The following is a 13,083-nucleotide window of genomic DNA, read 5'->3' on the forward strand; positions in this document are numbered from 1 at the left end:
AAATTTAAAACCATAATCTAAGATACCCTTTAAAGTTAAATTTCTTTAGAGTTTATCAGTAAAACCACTTACTTTAAGTATTTTTTCAATCCTTACACCTATATTTACATATTGGAATTGTTACAAAAGGTTCTTTTAAACGTAACTTAGTAGAGAGAAGGGTCTTTCAGACGACCTAAATTTTAGCATTTCTGAACTTTTTATATTAATTATGTTTTATTACTTATAACAATATGGATTTCAATACATTTGAAGAAGCGAGTAAAATAGTGGAAGAGTATAATGAGACGTGGTTAGATGTGCAAGACATAAGAAACCATTTGGAAGAAATGGAAAAGCATATTGAAGAGTGGAAATTTAAGCTTGATGAAGTTAGAGAAATTGTACTGAGAAATTAAGTTAAAGATATAAAAACAGATATAATTGTATTGAAAATATTGCAAGATATTTGGAAGAGAGCAGAAAACTAGAAAGCGTGTTTACAAAAGGTTTTTTAAACGTAACTTAGTACATTAATTAAGTATTTTTAAATATTTGAATATCGGAATTGTATTTTGTTGCATTAAAAGTAGAGTTTAGATGTTTTGTAGAATTTTTCTATGTATTTGCATATCTGAAATATATCATAGTATCTTTCCAAGTATATTTGTGTATAAGAATTGTATTTTACCGTATTTAAAATATAGGAAAGTTGTTTTTATCATATTTTTATACCTATATTTACATATTGAAATTGTTACAAAAGGTTCTTTTAAACGTAACTTATTACATTAATTAAGTATTTTTAATTTACCGTATTTAAAATATAGGTAAGTTGTTTTTATCGTATTTTTATACCTATAACCGTGGAATGACCTCCCACAACCCTATACAACCCCTTTTATAGTATATTCAAGTATCATTTGAGAACGATACGTTTCTCATACTTAAACTTGAAATATTCGTTTGAAATACTCGTGAGATAGGTTCAAGTGCCAAGCGTACTACAATGATATTAAAATGGAGTTTAAAAATATTTCCATTCTACGTTACTTTAACAACAAATATTCCATGACGTCAAAACACTCAAATTCATGTTTTCATTTAAATTAACCGCGCCGCGAAAACCGCGCCTCCCGGGTAATCCGCGCACGCGCGCCGCCCAGGTTATGACTTTTTACATCATTTCAACTTATTCCGTACGATAAAACGCGATAAGATATACGTTCAAGTGTCACTCGAGATAAGCGGAGATAAATAAACAAGTTGGCCTGAACACAATATGTTGATATACAAAAAAAAACAAATCGTCGCGATAAATATCATAAATACATTGACTTTTCGACGATTTTACCCCCATTTCACCCCTTAAATCCCGGATCCCGATCCCGAACCCAAACTTGAACCCGGGACTGACGGGTCGACCTTACTTTTCCTCTACTGTTGCTCCTAGGCTCGAGTCTTCGCACTGTCCGCAGACGCGTTATTTAGTTACCTCAGTGACCGACTGGTGGCGTTGCTCCTTCAGCCAAGCGCTCGCAACAGGCGGCCTGCCCAAGAGGTCAAAAATAGTCAAATGCCACCGCTGAGGGGCCAGTGAAAATCAAGTAGATAAACTGATATTTTAAGTGATGCAACTAAAATGTTAGTGTAACGAACATAAAAAATACTTTTGATATCTTTAAGAAATAATTTGTTTGACGTTAAAGTTATTAATTAAATTTTTTCATTCAATTAGTGCCATATAGTTGGAAAAATAGTGATAATGGACGAAAAGATGAATTAACATTGGGAAATAAGTATGAGCACTGGTAGAAATGAACGGTAGATATAAATGAACACTGGTAAATATAAATGAACACTGGTAAATATGAACGGTAGATATAAATGAACACTGGTAAATATGAACGGTAGATATAAATGAACACTGGTAAATATGAACGGTAGATATAAATGAACACTGGTAAATATGAACGGTAGATATGAAAGAATCCTGGAAAACTTTAGGAAAACATATCAATGGTGTATGGACCTTGGTGATAGCATCTCTGTCCCTTACTGAATCGAAATATGAACATCAATAATGAAAATGAAAGCCCTTCACATTTTCAGAAGCTTTCTCGATTGAAACTAGTTCCTTTACTTTCTCAAATCGCGCTGAAATTGTCCTAGTAATGTTATGAACTACGGGTGGTATTAATTTCGCAGATGTTGAGTCATGAGTTACATCATAAGTGTATAATATTTTTACATAAGTGTGACCCTTACTATTCTCCACATGCAAAGGTTTTACTGAGAGCTATTCACAAGGCAGACTGCATAACGGGCTTCGTCGCCGTAGACTTATGGTTACATTGAGATTGCACTGCAAAATTGGACACCTAGAAATTTTCGGCAACACGTGAGCTTCGATATTTTTGCTAATTCTTGGTGATTCTTGTAAATAAGGAATAATAATAATTAGCTAGGCTAATACCCAAGGCACCACCTTAGGTCCAAGTCATCTAGCGACTTTTAAAGAAGGTCCACAGTACAGAAATAACCATTACCAAATCCTTATTTTGGAAACTAGACCTCCTCTATCGGATGTTTTAATTAAGTCCAAAAGTGGTGAATTTGAGCAGGGTCCGGAAATGCACTCGAAACACAAGCTACAAAATTCAGGTTGCTACATTACCTTTACGGTAATCCGTTTCACAAAAGTTAAACTGCGTACAACGCTCGATTCTAATCTGTCATTTATTTGAATATTATCCTGAGAGATATTTTCCAGTAACATGCCTCATGTGTTTTGCCTTTTACAGAAAGACGATAGGAAACACAAACTTTTTGGGTAATTTCTACAAAGATCATTGTATGTAAGTGCTTAAAATTAGAATCGCATCTATAAATAATAATTAAAAAATGAAATAAATATCTTTTTACTTTAATCAAATACCATTCAGCGTTAAGTAATCATCAAGTGTTCGAAAATGGTTTTAAAAGACAACAAATCTAAAATCCGGCCAGGCTTAACTATTCAGATAAACTATTTTAAAATTACCTATGTACTGAAGTATTTGATGGATTATATATGGAAATTGAACTTTAAATTATTACCGAAGCATAAAATAACAAAAATTTGGCGATTTTTAAATAACTTTCAGTACTATCATAAGCCTATCATAAGGTCCCCATAAGCAAAGGTCTAAGCCAAAATTTGACGATCACATACCCGTTATTAAGAGGTAGGTATTCAAAATGTGCACCTCCTAGTGGCCACATCCTCAACTAGGCATTTACCCAAATGGATTTCGCGCGTTGCATGATGAATGCGCAGAAGGCGTGCGCGAACGTTTTTAAACATAGAACCACGCGGGAGAAATCTCCGACGCGAGCCCTTAGCACCGTAGCCAAGGCTTAATCGCAATTTAATCACTTTCAAACTTAAATGATTCATCGGAACCTAACACTGGCTTTTAGAAATAAGAGAACTTGTTTCTGAAGGTATTTATTTTTCAAATTTGAGATTTAGACGCGTTTTGTGTGGCATTTATCAACCCGAGCGTGGCTGCTCGACCAAGTAAGAGAATATTTTAGATGTAGAAATTTAAAAAAAAACAAGATGTCGCTACTGCCCTATCGTCGTACGTTAATTTTCTCTCCAGGACAACGCCGTTAACATGGGCCCCTATGATAGACCTTTGCTTATGGGGACCTTATGATAGGCTTATGGTACTATGTACGTTTGAGTACTTATAGGAACCTTGGTACTCTTTATGGTCAGGCTTCGCACCATAGAAAACCATGTTTTTTAAGGTCCGGATGTGGCGCTCCCCAACGGCCGACGAAGACAATAAGAACCAAACTTTTGATTCGCGCCAATACATGGATTTGAAATTCTTAGGGCAGGCAGGCTGCCTGGTGCCAAGGGTACTCAAACGTACTATATGGCCTGGTGTGAGCCCTGACCAAGCGTACCCGTTGATCTTTTCCAAACTGTTCTATGATTGGCTAAATTAAAATATTATCGTTTTTTGAAAAGCGCATCACGTGCCGACTTGCACTGGCCAAAGCTACAAATGCCCACTCTCCCCATTTACGCCAGTTAATATTTCATATTTTCTTTAAATATGAAAGGTTACATTTCCTTAGATTAATGGCGTATTTATGTAAGTGGATTATATGAAAATAAAGCCACTTAATGCGATAGATAGAAAAGGAAACTGAAATTCTGTAAATGTACGAATGTTTTCATTCTCGAACGTATCGGCCAATCGGGTCGCTATCGAAAAACCCTTTGAACCCAAAGTGAGGTATATATGTAAGAAAGGGCCCGACGACCACATTAATTTCATCCGTAGCCGAAATAGGTCAAAGCCGGCATAGCATTGCCCTTAATATCCTCGTAAATGAGCGAGAGCACCTTTATAGGTCAGGCCAAATCGAATCTCGCTTTAATAAGCCTATTAACGCGGATTTCGGCTTAAGATTCCCGGTGGCAAAGAGGCTTATTAGTTTCCGTTAAACACAACGCTTTAAGAATCTTCCAAACGACCCTCATTATATTCTCTTTTTTGGGAACACTCCGTTTAATTTTTCCACGCGACGGTATTTTCAGATATTGCCGGTCGTTAAAAATTGAAGGGTTAGCCGCGAAGAGCCCTCGACGTATCGCGTACCTACTATTAATCCTAATACCTTACTGTCAGGTAGGACTTAAGATAAAAGGTTTATCACGCGATTTTTAAATATTTTAAGCGTCGGCCATCGCGAAACGACGCTATACTTAATTTATTTATTTTTCTTGAGAAATTTATCCCTCTCTTCTTATCTAAATTTTTTATGAGTCATTGTAAAATTATTAGCGAAACATTTATATGTATACAAAGACACGATTGTTCGTGACTAAGATTTATTAAAATATTTTAATAACATTTTACAAACGACGAGCTTGTTTACATACAACTGAAAAAGTTTTGCAATAGTTTTAATATATTTTAATAACTATCTTATCATTATCTCCATCGAGCGTCTCGAGATTAAAACTAAGCGTTTTTTTAAATTATCGTAGACGGTTAATTTTGACGTCGTAGATTCGAAAGAGTTTTAATTTTATCGTCCGCATTGGGGGACCCGTATCAGCCGGATATGTTTAGAAGTGCAGAGAATGTGTCAGAATTCAAATAGAAAGTGACTGTCTCTATTTCTCTAAGCGTGTCTTTTTCCAGCAAATTCGAAAACGTCTTCGCGTAATTTATTGGATGAGAAAAGATAAAGGAACTGTTTCTTCCAAAATGTCGCGGCCATTCGCCGCTATAAGATGAAAATTATCCTCAAAAGAATTGGCGCGTCTAAGAATCGTTCCTTTATTTCCCTTAATCCACTTTAACTGAATATTTTATCCGTTTAATACAATTTCCGCGGAAGAAGCTTGTCGTTTAATATATAGGGCTATTCTACTTTCTTTTATAATCTGATGGTGGCCGTCGTATTTAATCTAATTACGGTTCTTATTCGAACAATATTCAGTTTTTTGGGAGTGACTTCGAAATACTTAAAATAAAAGATCGTCACGACTTATTTAACTCTATTACAGTTAGCCGTCTTTTTCTAAAACCTTTTCACGGATTTTTAGATCCTAATGAGGAAATTAGAAAGCTTTCTGCTAAGTTAAGTTGTCGGCCATTTCGTTAGGTTTTTGTTTCTCGGGTGAATGCGAGGGTGAAGTGCGTAAGTAGGCCGTGGTTCTCGGAGGTCCATTCGGTTAGGCTTAATTTGTCTTTTAGTTAATGGGGCTTTGCGTAAAAGTAAAAATATAGCCCACACTTCTCCATCTGGTGATTTCCGCCTGAGAAATGTAGGTCGTGTAGTACCGACAAAAAAACCCTTTCTGTCCGTTGTCAGTCATGCAAGATTTTCGCGTCTCATAGTTCGGGGACGCTATTTGGCCGGACACTAATTAAACACGCTTATTCGTTGAATAACGCGACAATGCCATCTATCTTTACACAACGTTAGCTCGAGGAGGCTGACTAACGTACAAACGTACTCCTCTGTCGCGTTAAGAATAGATTTAACGACCGGATGTCCGCAACTCTTCGGCAGTGGCGTCTGCTTTCATCAGCCCGTTAGAGGGCGGTGTCCCGTCCATAAAGTCTTTTACATTCTTTGGAGGCCCGAGGATCGTAAAATTGCGGCGAGATTCCTAAACATTTTATCGCGATGCTATGTAACAAGAGTAAAATAAAAAAAAATGTTTACTCCGTTGGAGGTTTCCGTTGATGTCTTCCAAGACCGCGGCTTTATGTCCTTCTGCCTGGCGCTTCTTCCATATTACTCGGATTTAATTGCGGGAGTTAAAATCGCGTACGGGTACTTTAGCAAGCAAATTTGGTTAAACTGTCGGGTAGATTCCTCCGTTGATGTCCTTCGCCGTATTCTTGAACTAACAAAATTTAAAGTTTAACCGTTTAATTGTAGTCTAGCTTTCTTAAACTTTGGTTCGTTAGTGTGGAAAATACAGGGTGTTTCAAAAGGTTATGCAAAAAATTTAAGGAGTTGTAGGGGGTGAGTTGAGAAGTATGCCTGTTTTTCCCCATTTTCCTACGATGAGTGAAAAGAGCGCCAGAGAGCTTCAAAGTGTGGCCTACTAGCTCCAGGAAGTAGGCTGCAACAAGCGCAAAACCAAGCAGCAGGGAAATGGGAACATTAAGGTTTGGGTTCCTGTGATAGGTAAAAAAGGACTTTGTAAACAAAACGAGGTAACCAATGAAAAAAAGTAAACTTAGACAGTATTAACAAGAAGGTATTGAAGTTCCCATCCTTTATAGCTTAAATTCGTCTGCTTTCCCATTCAAGTTTGCTATATGGTATGACTTTGAATGCCCTTTAAATGCAGACGAACTTTCTCCACAAAAACTGTGAGGATGGTACCTGGGGTTAGTTCTATGCTGAAATATTCTTATACTTCAATACATTCTTGGTATTAAAAGTCCCTGTTGCTTGGTTTTGCGCTTGTTGCAGCCTACTTCCAGGGGCTAGTAGGCCACACTTTGAAGCTCTCTGGCGCTTTTTAAACTCATCGTAGGAAAATGGGAAAAAACAGGCATACTTCTTAACTCACCCCCTACAACTCCTTAACTTTTTGGCATAACCTTTTGAAACACCCTGTATAACAATATTAAGTTCCAGGTTGAAGAGCTACGTTCCTCAGGGTAGTTTTATAGTGAAAGGATCCAGTTCCTTGGGGGATGAAAGCGTGAGGCGGTATCGCCTTCCTAAATTAGGCTCGGTGTCTCGCTGGAATTGGCGCGATATTTCCCGCTGATACGGCTTTAAAAAGAGCTCCCTTTCCGGTTAAAAGCGCCAGCTGTATGTTTATACTTGTCCTCCGCGAGATGGCGTCATTAAGCGCCATTCTTTCGTCGTCTAACCTTATCGGCATCCAACGCGGGAGTCGGCTATTTAACGCGCGCTGAACTGTCCCATTCTATACGGGATATCCTGCAGGTATTCCGAACGTCCTTCGCTATTAACGTTATCGGATTGTATTCGGGGAGACGCTAGAAGGGGTTAAGTCTGTTCGTTTCGTATCTAGTCTACTCAATACGGTATATTAGTCCGATAAATCCATCGGCAGTGTATAGTTTCCAGTAGATAAGGTTATACCGTACCGTAACTTCGGATAACATTCCGTTATCCTCGCCGCACCGATCAGTTGTCCGTGGGTATTGCGTTCCCTTTTCCTTGCGAAGACGCCATTGCGTAAATGCTTGATGAACCCGCGGTATTGATACGGAATGGCGAAGCCCTGGCCAATTGCCACGTCATAATATAACTAACTCGTGATCATGTTGGAATTCGGCAGGGGTGTTATTTCGTTCTTGGGCTTGTTTAAGACGTCGAAGTCTTTTGTTTGTTGACCTATTTTTGGGATGATGTTTGTTTCGTAGATACGTTTTTTTGTTTTTCGTCAATTCGCCGCTGGTACGTCGATAAGATACCCTAACAAGTTGGCAAGACAATATATACCTCTCCTCGTAAGAATTTTCCTGTGATATTTTTTATTTTTAACATAGCGTCATGAAAGTCAGTGGCTCAGCGGTAAACAATCAGTCTGTTAAAAATTTGACCAGGGTTTCGATTCGTGACCACGACCGTATTTTATATTAAAATAATTAATTAATTAATTTTAAATTTAATTTAGAGCGTTCTTTAAAATCGGTCCATAACCGGTCAAACTTTTCATACAGACTATAGAGCTAGTTCAGCAGGACTAACAAATTTTGTTATTCTTTGGTTTAATAGAATTCGGCTTATGTCCTGTCTTTATACGAATATTTTAGAGACGTACCTTTTAGGAGTTGTAGGAGGCACCCTAGGTGTTGAAGTATGTTTGGGGTTAAGGATATTTTCATGATCCAAGTTTCTTTTTAAACCCGTGGGTTTGGGTCTAGTATTTCTAGTTCAAATCCCGGTCACCAGATTTTTTTATTCAAAAGACAAGCAGCAACATTTGAATTAACAATTTAAATGGAACACGAAATCTCCTTTATTTGAAATAAAAACCAAAATTTAAAACTCTATTAACTATTAATATACGCTTCCGCTTAAGCTGAATTTCTAATTTTCAGTGGCGGTGGTTCTATGGTAGAACACTTGCCTATTAAGCAGGGGGGCCCGGGATCAAATCCCATCCAACGCTTTCGCAAATTGATAATAAGTCGTATACCTTGAACATTTGGTGGAAACCCTGCCATTTGGATTCTAAGACGTTTAACATAACCCTTAGAGCTCTGTCCGTCCCAAAAGTCAATAACTAGTAGCAGACGGAGAGTAAAAATACAAAATTCCCAACATACGCCATAATATACACAAACAACACGTACAAACCACACTTACAAACACTCCAACATACGTCACCACACAGTGCGAACTCGCCCAATGGAAGAAAGAATGGTTTTTGGAAAACACTACAATTTCGAAAACTGCGAACGCGGTTTTTACACTTCGCCCCGATACTGCGAACGCGATTCCACAGCCACACACAGACGCGGTGATTGTAACACCTCTCCTAGGGAACATAAGTTCCTCGGATAGGTAAAAATAGATCAAGATATATTGATACACGTAGCTAAAAAAGGGCTTCTTTCTGCCACAGATGTTCTGTAGGGTGCTTTCTTTGTCACCTATTTACTTTTTGCCGTCTCGAGAGCGAGTTCGGCTCCTCACGAAAAAGATTTTAATTTTAGGTTTCGTAACAGGATTTGACAAAAACAAGGCTAGGTTCTTCGCGTTCTTCCAGCTAAAAATACGTTTATATTACATTTTGTTTGGTCGTAATCTCCACAGAAGGGCTAACGAGGGTTTTGAATGAAATTTAAAAATTAAGTTTAGCGTGTCAAAATTATTTACGCCTTTTAGACAAAAAAGGTTTTTTTTTTTATAAATCATAGCACTAGTAACATAATAAGAAATAAGTGTGACACTTCCTAGTTGTTCTTTTAATGCTAATGTTTTTACAGAAACCATTTTTTCGACACTGATACTCAGAACGACTTGAACTCGCAACTGACTTACGTTATATATTATCTTCCGTGGCCTATTTCACCTGGGACCAGTAGCGGCGCCAGAAATAGGCCGGGGTGGGCCTGGGCCTACTTGAAATTTTGGTAGGGGCCTCCAAAATTTAATATATGGGCCTCCAAATTATTTAACATAAAAAAATTCTGTAATTCGTTTGCGAAATAATTTATTTATTTTTTGATAATCCTATATTTAATGCGAGTGATTCGCTTAACGACACTGCTGTTTTTATTTCTTTTAAAGGACGAGTAACTTTTCTTTGACAATAGTTTATTTTTTAGTTTTAATTTTTCGTGAGCGCTACTATATCGAAATTGTATCTTTAATTTAATATTTACAAATTAATGGTTCTTAAACTTACTTTACTTAGTGTACCTATGTACATACATTTCCATAAAGTTGGAAATTCTGATGTAAGGGATGTACATATGAAGTACCGAAGAAATGAATGTAAATTGATAGACTAGAATTCAGTGGTAGAAATAAGTAAATAACCACTCATTTGTTAAGTGTTATCGGTACACAAAAAAGGATCAACACATTCAGTTTTTAGTAATGTTTAAATTCATAATTAACCCATTTTACCCAAAAATGTCACCACTTGCATCAAAAAAATTAAATAATCCACGTGGATGGATTTGAAAAAATTGTGGTGGGGGGGGGCTCCATAATTTTGGTGGGCCTCCAAATGGTTGGCCTACCTCCCCAAAAATAATGGCGCCGCTACTGCCTGGGACATATTTATAACTGAACCTTGTTCGCGCAATAACTCTGAAAATCTGTTCGGTACTAATTTTAGCTAATTTTAATAATTATTGTTATTATCTTACTTATGATAAATAGCGATATTAATTACTAAGCGGATGATGAGTCAAAGGTTTCAAAGTTCCTGCGTCAGGGACTGCACGGTATAACGTAATTTCCTTGGTTGAATTTCAAAGAGTTGGATATTTCAAATATTTGTGTTAGTTCCACGAAAACGTTCCAGCTTTGGTTATTCACTCTTCTTATTTAATTTCCAATTAGTTGGACAAATTACCTAATAAACGCGAAGATCCCGTAAGATGTAGTGTTAGAAAGTGAAAGTACTACTTAAATTGGGTGGAAAGTCGTATCAAGCTTAGATAGTTAAAGAAAGATATGCAAATTAATATGCAAATCAAATTCGATGCCTCAATCATTTCCAAAATTAACTTACAACTTCTTCGGTACTACCCTGGGAGGTGGAATTCATTGTTCACTCGATGCGTTTTCCGCATTTGAAGTATATAGTGCTATCCGTTATATTAATTGATAACACCTAGGTTTTTTCAATTATTTCAAAATCAAATTAACCGATATTTTTAACCATCTGCATATAAAGTCTGGTTCACACGATAACATTTTGTCGCGCACGACTCGTAGCCCGGTCGCGTATAAATTTCATTAACCCCATGCGTTTGTTAAAGCCAATAACAAAGAGATGCCCACATTCTTTAAAGAAAAAAGAAGTAGCATTAAAATTCCTTATCGAAAGAAAATTTTTCGTTTATTTTTGTTAAAATAATCCATATGGTGGTCTGTCCATAGAAATTCGTTTTCCGCGTAAAAATCAATTAATTGTTAATCTTTTTCAATGCTGAAATCTTGCTTCGAGTTTCGGACGAATTTTGCTTGCGTCTCAACCACGGTGCTATTTAAAAGGGCCCAGAGTCGTTTTTCGCGGGGGACCCCGGAGTTCCGAGTTACGCCACTACTTTAGCCTGACAAAATTATTTATGTCTAGTTGAAACCCTTTGATACGTCGTCTGTTGACTATCTAATATTGCAATTATCGAAATAGCAGACATAAATAATTTTAAGAGGATAAACCTAATTTAAAAATTTATACAGGAAACAATATAGCAGACGATAATAAAAAAACTCGAGTAATTTAATTGAAGGACCACAAACCGTTAGCCCTCGTGTGGACAGTTGTTGTACTATTGCGACGCACCAAAATTGAATACAATTATTGGCACCAATAAAATTGCGCAGTCTGACTATACTTAAAGGGAATATAACCTCCAAGCAATCTTTACGGAAGACCCCTTCAATTTTTCAAATGTCCCTGCACAGTGGCGCCAAACATTTTTAAAGCCAAAGGCAAGAGCGGCCATAGCTGCAAAAGTTGGTGTTCCAAACCAAATACCTGAGGTTATATTCCCTTTAAGTGGGGTGAATGTGTTTATTGCGCACCTGATATTAGTTAACAGTTATAAATGGGAACCACAAGTTCGAACCCTTCAGATGGCTATCGTGTTCCGTTACTTGGACTGCAAAGGCCTTATTCTAGAAAATATCTTTCTAATGAACCTTTTATAAGCCCGAAATTTGATGAGAGTGACATTAACAGACGGTATTTAGACTCGTCCATTTCTTATATTTGATGCGACTTTTAGTTATTAGATTTTCTCTACTTTGATGATATCCAATTTTGAAGACTTTAAATTGGACTATTTTTAAGCGAACCTTTGAAGTTAGTCTGACCCTGTTGGTAAGTGTATTTTTACAAACGGGGAATATAAAACCGGTGGTTCAAAGCAGGAATGAAGCCAATTTTTTCCCACAAATCTAAATTGCTGATAACAAGAACGTATTTATGTTACTGAAAACGTACGCGTTCTAGACCTACTTTCGTAATCTACTAGCGGTAGAGGTGTGCCAATACCATTTTTTGGCGATCGAATCGAATATCAAATATTTTTTTTCGAGGCCAGTCAAATACCAAATCGAATATTTAAAACGTCAAATAATTTGGTCGAATATTTTAAGGTCAAAAATCCAAGCCAGTTAACGGATCAAATACCAAATAGTATTTCGAATATCAAATAATTCGTCGTATTTGGTTTTCAAATACCCAAATAGTTTGCATATTTCTCAAAATAAAATAAAAAAGTTATTGAAATAACAGGACGTTTTACTAGCAAATAGCAAAATACTAAACCAAAAGTATAATTTTTATTTTATTTATTAATTGCTCAGTAGCGTAACTATATTAATTGAGAACCAGGGTGGAATTTGATAAAGGGGCCTCATCCAAACATTTTTAAACCTCAAATCCGAGGGCTGATTATTCTCCGTAATACATGTAAGTGTACAAGTAGAGCTTCTTCTGTACTAAATTGATTATGTATACTAGGTGTACTAAAATGATTATGTAACTGGTCCCAATTTTATACGTAATCCAATGTATTTAGTTTTATCCACACAGGTAGATAGAAAATATGTATCTATCGTTACTTCAATTGGTGAGAAACGAGTAAATATCAAGGTTGTTGACGCCCCCAAATTTGTAGAATTATGTTACTTTTATTTAGATGAAATTGATATAGTAGATTTATTATCGTTCATAGATTTTCGGGGTCTTTACCTTGTTTATTAATTGCTCGGACCGGATTTTTTATTCAAAAACTAGAGGTTCACTGGTCCTTATGAAAAGTTTATTTATTCCATCGAATTATGAACCAATTTAAAAATTCGAGTTTCCTACTAATTTCGATTCCTTCAAAGTTTCCC

The sequence above is a fragment of the Leiobunum rupestre genome, chromosome 6 (assembly GCF_980474605.1).
Source record: "Leiobunum rupestre chromosome 6, qqLeiRupe1.1.hap1, whole genome shotgun sequence".
In the NCBI taxonomy this organism is placed as follows: Eukaryota; Metazoa; Arthropoda; class Arachnida; order Opiliones; family Sclerosomatidae; genus Leiobunum; species Leiobunum rupestre.